The following is an 8,205-nucleotide window of genomic DNA, read 5'->3' on the forward strand; positions in this document are numbered from 1 at the left end:
TTTCTATTCCGAATAACTAATCTTAAAGACACTATAGTTTCTCAGTTTAAAATGATTTTGGAGGATTTCCCCCAGATTTCCCCAGGACGCTTCGGTCCGTATTTAACCATTAAGACCTAAGTTTCTGATATTGCGGTCACGTGTACTTCAGTCTACATTTCAATCTAAAAAGCAGAAAATACAATCAACATGTTTATCAACATTAATGCCACTATTGCTTTCCACATAAAATCAATCAATCATTTGAGAAAAAAAAAACGACATCTGATATCGTTTCCTCCGCAATATTTACATCGCGCGTTGTTAGTTTCGCCCGAACACGGTCAAGTACACAATCAAAATGTCTCGATGATATTTGTTCGGTAGCATTGGTTGATATAAGTGCAGTGTTAATTTTCCAAAGACTAAAGGCGAACAGTTAGTTGCTTGTGTAATGTCGGTCTCACATTAATCTTCTATGATTTTATTTCAACGTAGTTTTCTGTTAAAAACACACGGACAAACCAAGATCACGAGCGGTGAAAGAAAATGTTATTTCTTTCCCTTCTCGATGGCAAAAAACGTAAAATTGCCGACGGGAATTTCTCACAAATAACAAGAAGCAATGGAGCAATATCACGTTTTCGGAGTACACACATTTCATGATAATAGTAACAGTTAATATTGTCAGATGGTGAATGGGTAATTTCATTGAAAATGACAATTCCGCATTCACTCATACGTTTGAGGATAATCCCAACGGCTTCTGAAGGGGGAAGAAAATGGGTTTTTTTTTGGCATTTTCTGTTACAATTTTCTGTCCTATAGTGTTTTTAAATCGCGACAAAATCTTCAGAGAAAGAAATCGTCGTCACAGTTTTTCCTTCGAATCTTTGATAACTTTCTTCAGTTCTTAAAAAAACAACTTCAATTACAACAGCTTTTTCGCAAAAGAAATATTTCCTCCTTTGTCTTCTTCGTTACTCTACGATTATCGATCTTTTGTATCATTAAGATTAACAGCGATTCAATGACTGAGAATAGTATTTTCATTCGGTCCGTTCTTCAGGCGCTCGGCGGGTGTAGCTGAACTCGTCGCGGCATCCGCCGGTATTGCGCCACGATCAATCATCATAACATTGAAGCGAACGATCGTCAAAGATAGATTTATTATTAGATTTATGAATGATTCGTTAATTCACAAAACTAATATCTGTCGATGCTTTACTCGATGTCGATGACATACACGTAAATTGGTCCCGTCTAAAAAGGATTAGCCGACTACATCGACGCAAATGGAGCGTAATTTCATTCGATTAATAACATACCCTCGTAATTAGCGGCGCGTATGTCATTGCTGTATGGTAAAATCAACTTCGTCTGAGATAATGAAACGGCGACCTCCCACCTCTCCCTCCCCCCTCCCTCCCCTCTCCCTCCCCTCTCCCCCGTTATTTATTACGTTTAATACGTTCTCGTTATCTAACAGCCCATAATCGACCAGCCCGCCGCCAGTGTTCCGCAGAACACCGCAGTAAGTTTCCTAGTATTATTAACGGTGATTGACCTGTCTCGAAAATGTCGTCCGTTTCTCGTCTCACAACAGACGACACCAAATTTCCGGTAATCACGAAAATGCTAACTCCCCGGGCGGACGCTCCTGAAAAGCCGTTTATACAATATGATTATATACATACGTATTACACTTGCAATATACACTTTCATTTGAAGAGGAATGTCTCCTTTCGTTTGTGTACAAAATCAGGTCCGTAGCAAATTTTTGGGCGGGTTAGTTTCTAACTTGGTTGGAATTGAAAGAGGGTCTGAGGCCCCCTGCCATGAAAGATTTGATGCTCAAATTTGGCTTCTTAGCGATTTCACGGTAGCAGAGCCCAGTAATTATCATCTAAACCACAAAAACGTTTTATGTTAATTCGGCTCTTTTTTCTAACCCGGGGTCGGTTTCGCTGTGCGCGACATCGTAAGGAGATGCTGCTAAGGATTCCGACTGCTGCCCGTTGCGGATATCAATGGGTAATTCAATCTACTACTGAATCAATTGGTCGTGTTTTCATAAGGCAAACTTGGGTAATTTATCACGAGGAAATTACCGAAGAGAGGTAATCAGACCATTCGCAAAATACCGGTTTCTTAGCGAAAGGGTATAGTTTGAAATGCCACCTCGTTTGCCGTATTGTGTAGGTGTTTGGCGGCCCTTCGTTAAACCTGCCATTTGCAAGTTATCTCCTAAGTAGTTCGAGCCGACTTGATTAGGATTACAAATCCTAAGTAATTGGAAATAAATCCGAGCCGGGCGCGGGGAGTGAGTATACGGAAATTAAATGCATTTATTGGTTCGAACCGAATGCTTGATACGTTCGGATATAGATCAAAAACTCGCGAGGTAATCAAAAACGAACTTATTCGCTCTTATTTGATCAACGCGAGCCCGGAATCCGCTAAGCATTGCTGATATATCGAAGATTGCAATGAGAGAAGGATATGAGATGTTAAGAAAAGAGAGATGTTATCATAAAGACTTATGATGATATGAACCTTTCTAAATTCCTACAACTTTCCTGACCAAATTCGGACATCACTCGAACCGATCATTAACGGCGTCCTGGCAAGCCATCACCGTGTTCATCTTTGAACGCGTCACCTCGATAAAGGAATGCAGGAATATGGTCGACGACTTTTCTGCGCCTACACAAGACCACGCTGCTCACATACATAAATAAATAAGTCAAACGCGCTGTATAGAAACCTGGTGCCAGTTGTTCAAATGCTGGTGCTGATGCTGATGCCGGTGCTGATGCTGATGCTGGTGCCGATGCCGGTGCCGATGCCGGTGCCGATGCCGATACTGATATTGATGATCCTTGGATTAACTCAAAATCATTTCAGCAACCTTGACCTACGAGTAGTACAGCCACGACGTCGGTCGAATTTTCTTGTTTAGCGAGCAACTCGGTCGACAGATTTTTATTTCCATACGTATCATGTAAAAATAATTCTTGATGTTGTTGACATTTAAGGGGTTAAGTAGGTGTAGATGAAAACGCGCATTGTTTGGATCCCCGGGCGATGAATTTTTGCAATTAGCACTCGTTCCGTTGGTGTGGTGCGGCGTATCAAGCGCGCGGCGAAATTTACATTTTGAAATATTCAAAGTTGAATTCGTTGCGTCTCGTAATAGCGTGAACAATTGCGGATCTCTATTTGATTGCACTTTACCACAGGGGATGAAATGAAAGCCTGCGAATAGAAAAAAAACCTAACGTCGCCTTTTCTCTGATTGAAAAATTGGAAAATTATCAACCTCGCCCGTCGAGGTTGCTGCGGGACTCTAGCCATTTATTACCGAGATATCCGATATTCGACGAGCAACATTCGACGATGGGTATTTTTACCAGTATTATTGACTCGACGGTTAAAAATCACTATCGACGTTTCAAAAATCTTGCCTTCAAATGTTGATGAAAATTATTCTAAAGATAATTATTCTATAGCTAGATAATTCATCAGTTACCAAGCAATTTGATGACATAACATCACAACTCCTAAATACGTACGGCACTAAAGGCATGATAAATCGCTTCTCAGTCTGATGACGTCATAGGGGGATTTATAAAGTCAGCACATGTCTGTAGCTAGCTTTTTGCAGCGGTAAAACCTGAAGTTCATAAGATAAAAATTCCGACTCCAATAATAATCTAACTCGAAGGTGAGACGTCATTCGTATTGAAATAAACTTTGATTGATGGTAAGGTGCAGTGTTACCGGTGACGTACGAGGAAGCAATTACATTTAAATTTCAATTAAACAATGTTGAACCGTCGACTGATGTCTCCCATAGCCGTCTGGCGTTATTATTTGAGCTTCAAAACATCGCAATTAAAACAAGAAATAAAACTTCAACGCCTTAACCGCGATGTATTGGCACGTCATGTCATGATTGGTTTTTTCAAAAATTATTTTCCGCAGATTTGATCACGAAAACATTACCTCCTAGTTTGCCTCCGCCATGACGATATATAGAATCCAACGATAATAAAACAAGAAAGACGATCTTCCGTCGTCAGAATGAGATCTTCTTATATCAACTACTTGATATCAAACTGCCAAATTTTCTTTAATACTCGGCTGAATGCTTTAAATGAGATTTTTACGAATGATATTTCATCAAAATACTTCGTCACGCTTTGCACCGTGTATTTTTGCACCGTGTCCCCCGGCGAGTGTGCATTTGCTACTAAAAACGCTAATTTGTAACGTCACTTTGAATTTGTTGATCTTTCCCGGTGAAAGAACGTGCGTGTTGTTTGGTAATTAGAACGGCTTTCGCAGCGTCACGATTTAACCATTTCTGAGCCGAGGTCAGAACGTCTCATTCATTCGAAATCCATCATGTTCCACTTATGCCGAGAGTGACCGCAATTTCTTTGTGAAATCATTTTTTCGACGCCCGTTGAATTTGATATCATAATTATTTTCTTTAAAATATCCCAAACAAATTCGAATTTTCCATTAACGCTAGAGTGCGACAGACTTTAGTCTCTAGTCAATCCGTACCGATCTCTACACCGATTCTAATTAGACGAAATGAAGCGCCTACAGCGGTTGGAAGACCATTAGGCGTACTATATACATATCGTGCACCCCTCGAGAAATATCGCTTCGAATGTAATCAAAAACAAAACGTAATTAAGAAGAATAACTCGTAGATTTCCCGCATCGTACTCGAAATTCACGTAATTACTATTTCGCGTAAGCTAATTACGCCAAAAGAAAAATCGAAGTAATTTCGCCTTGAGTATCCTTTATGTGAAAGATTGCTTCGTAGAGTAAATTAAAATCAACACATATATACGGCTGCCTGGTCCGATATTTTATCGTGAAATTTTGCCGATAAAACAAACGAGGACAAAATGACTAAACAACATCGAGCACTTGGAATCTGATCTGAAAAGATATCACTCGAATAGACATAAAATTGGACCAATCGTTTTAATTCAGAATCAGCTGCTTTTTGCTGTATGGCTCAGCCACCGTTATTGGTGTACTGTGAACATTCCCGGCAAAATACTTAACAAATCGCGTGCTAAAGCTTACTGTAAACGATCTAACGGTTTTCAAACTACTGCTTGCTTTGCGTAGGTGGGTGACATCAGACTCTGGGTCAGGAAATTAGTCGGCCTTTTTTGCTATAGCATTAACGAAAGCAATTAATCGTCAACCGGGCGAAAAGAATCGGGAACTCGCGTTATCAGCAATGACACGTAATAGATAGTGAATAAATGGGAGACATTTTCAGCCATAGCAGCGCGTCGTCTGAAAAATCGGGTGGCTCGGTTATTCTTGTGTGCATTAATATCGAGAGAATTTCGTCTGGTGAAAAAAAATCAATACTCTGCGGTCATATATGCGTAATGATTTGAATATACAGATTAATACAGGCACACTCGCATACATACACATGGAACGCTAGTTTCAAATTCGATTAAATTCACTGTCAGAGGGAAATAATTCAGCTCGTTCAATTCAGCAACTTAGGCGAACCAGGGAACCTCCCTGGGCGAACGGATTCCAAAATTCGACGGTTCTCCTGCACTAATTTCAAGAGATCGTCGTCACTTCCGTTACGTCACTTGTCCATTTACTTCCGGTTAATAGTATACGTGGCAGAGATCTTTATTCATCTTCATTTTGATGACACGTGACGTCGATGTCAATTTCATACGTTTTCATTTTAGAATTTTTACGGTTACATCCGGCGCGTTGGATCCCCTGAATGAAGCCTGGATCTCGATACGGGTACGGACACTTTCGCCTATCGTTTCTCAAAATGAAATTCCTATGTGTAGCGCCAAAACCTGGGCACGAAAAACTTTGAAACGAGTATTCTTTATGAAAATGTTACTTTGAAATATGCGCACATTGATCAGCGGATCCGACCTACCACTTCGTAAACTATGGTTGTTTGTAGTGTAAGCTTTGGTATTATCATAAGCCTACATAGCTTTGATCGCAATAACTCAAGGGAATTATATTCCATCTCTCTCTCATTAGATATCTATTACATAAATACGTGTATAGAACTGATGAACCATCTTATTAACTATCACTAGGCGTGCCGTCAATGACCCGATTAAATGACGTATCACCCACCGTGATGGCAGTGCAGCTGAACACTACCTGTCAAAACGGAATGCAGTGTGTTATTCTCCCCTTGGTAAATTGATGTATCCATATCCACCATGAGGGGGATATTTCCCCCAGTGATATATATCTCGAACAGTGACATCTCGCTGACATATTTTAACTGAGGCCGTGCTAGTAAGGTCGTCGTGTTTGGTTGACCGCCGGGGCGAACTTCGGTTATCGGAGTAAGTCGACTATTTGCGAAATAAGTGAAACCGAATATCAGTTAGTCGGAACTTCAGTGCGGAAATAATCAACCATTGGGTTTTGCGCAGTCGCTTTATAGCACAGTTCCAAGATGGCTGACACTGAAAAACGTTACGACAAACTATAATGTGTTAGGTTATAAGTTTCGACCACAAGTCGAGGCTAACTATGAAAAGGGCCTACATAACAGGAAAATGTCACTTTGGGATCTGTAGACTCGTTGGCCAAACAAGAACACGTTATTGTATTCTGCCGCCAATATGGCACCGTCATGTGAAAAACACACATGGCCTCACAACATTCATATCTATCCATCTAGTTCTCAATATGCGCCTCTCGCACTCTCCTTCGTCCTTGTAAGTACATATAGATTATGCTAACTATCAGCGAATACTGAGGAATCTTTCTTGTAGCATGTTTATAGGATACGATTACGAAACGGCTGATTAAACCGGTTATAGATGTTTTAACAAATCTGTCCACTTCCAAACGATGGATCTAAGCGATGATGACGTCCCGCAGGTGATACTTCATGCTAATCCTAATCCAGTTGAGTGATACAGGGTTGAGAGAGAATCCTGCATTGGATTCCACTAGAAATGTCGCTAATGTTTCTTCGACGACGAGGATCTGAATTGAAGTTTGTTGTATCCGGTATATGTGTATCATCTATCATCAAATATGAAATTAGAATCGAGAGACAACTATCCGTATTGTATATCCCGACGAGCAATGTTTTTTTTTCTGAAAATGTGTTTTTTTCATGTGGTCATCAATACTGATCTCAGCATTGAATTTTAGCCTATATATTAAAAGTACTTCTTCTGGTATTACAAAATATATTTCGAAATGATGACGATATTGCCAAATTTAATTTTACTGATATCGTTGTCCTGTCTAGTTTTCATTGCCTGTTGTTTTTCTCGAAGGAAGGGGGTGGATTCTGGACGAAAGGTTAGACAATGATGATAATCACCGAACAGGCTAAAACGGTTACTTTTCTACAGAAGATTAACGATGTTCGTCCTATCACCTAATTCGATTAGATTAAAGTAAAATTGATAGTTTCTAAAACTATGCGCCGCCATCATGTTGTAATCATCGATAGGAGAGCCTTCGATGAGCACGCTTCAAACCGGATGTATGCTAATGCTGCAAGATGTGACATCCAGCTTTCAAAAACAGAAAGTAATTTGAGGCGAGCTTCGTGTCTGGCAAACGAGATCGAATTCCTAAAAGCTCTTCTACAGTTATTATCAAAGCCGTACAACAAAACCGTGTTCATTGTCAACATCGTCTACAATCTACTGCGCATAATGATTGACAGATTCCAAAATTGGAATCATGAATTGTCGAAAGAAATGTATTTTATGATATGATATGATATGTATAATCATATTTTATATATTTCCTAAGACTCATATGGACGTGGACTTCAATATATAGGGCTGATCGGAAGTACCATGACCGTACTGTGGATTCAAATAGTGTTCAAAAAGAATCATTTTTCTTTGTATATTTAATAGTACCTGGGATACTGATGGATCTAAGCTACAGTTCACCCCCAAACTTCAAATACGAGCCACTGTACCATTACCATTTGCAGAAATCGTCTCGGACATCGAGTACAGCTGACAACATGTGTTATCTTAATGTTCCACAGACAGGGAATGCAGGGGTCTTTGGGCAAATATTGTACTGCGCCCGATATACTCGAAGAAACCGTTGATTAAAGCAGGTATCAGATGTGTATTAGGTTTACAGATCTCCGGTGCCACCTGTCGTGCGGACCCGTTGATATATATATTACCAATT

The sequence above is a fragment of the Tubulanus polymorphus genome, chromosome 7 (genome assembly GCF_964204645.1).
Source record: "Tubulanus polymorphus chromosome 7, tnTubPoly1.2, whole genome shotgun sequence".
In the NCBI taxonomy this organism is placed as follows: Eukaryota; Metazoa; Nemertea; class Palaeonemertea; order Tubulaniformes; family Tubulanidae; genus Tubulanus; species Tubulanus polymorphus.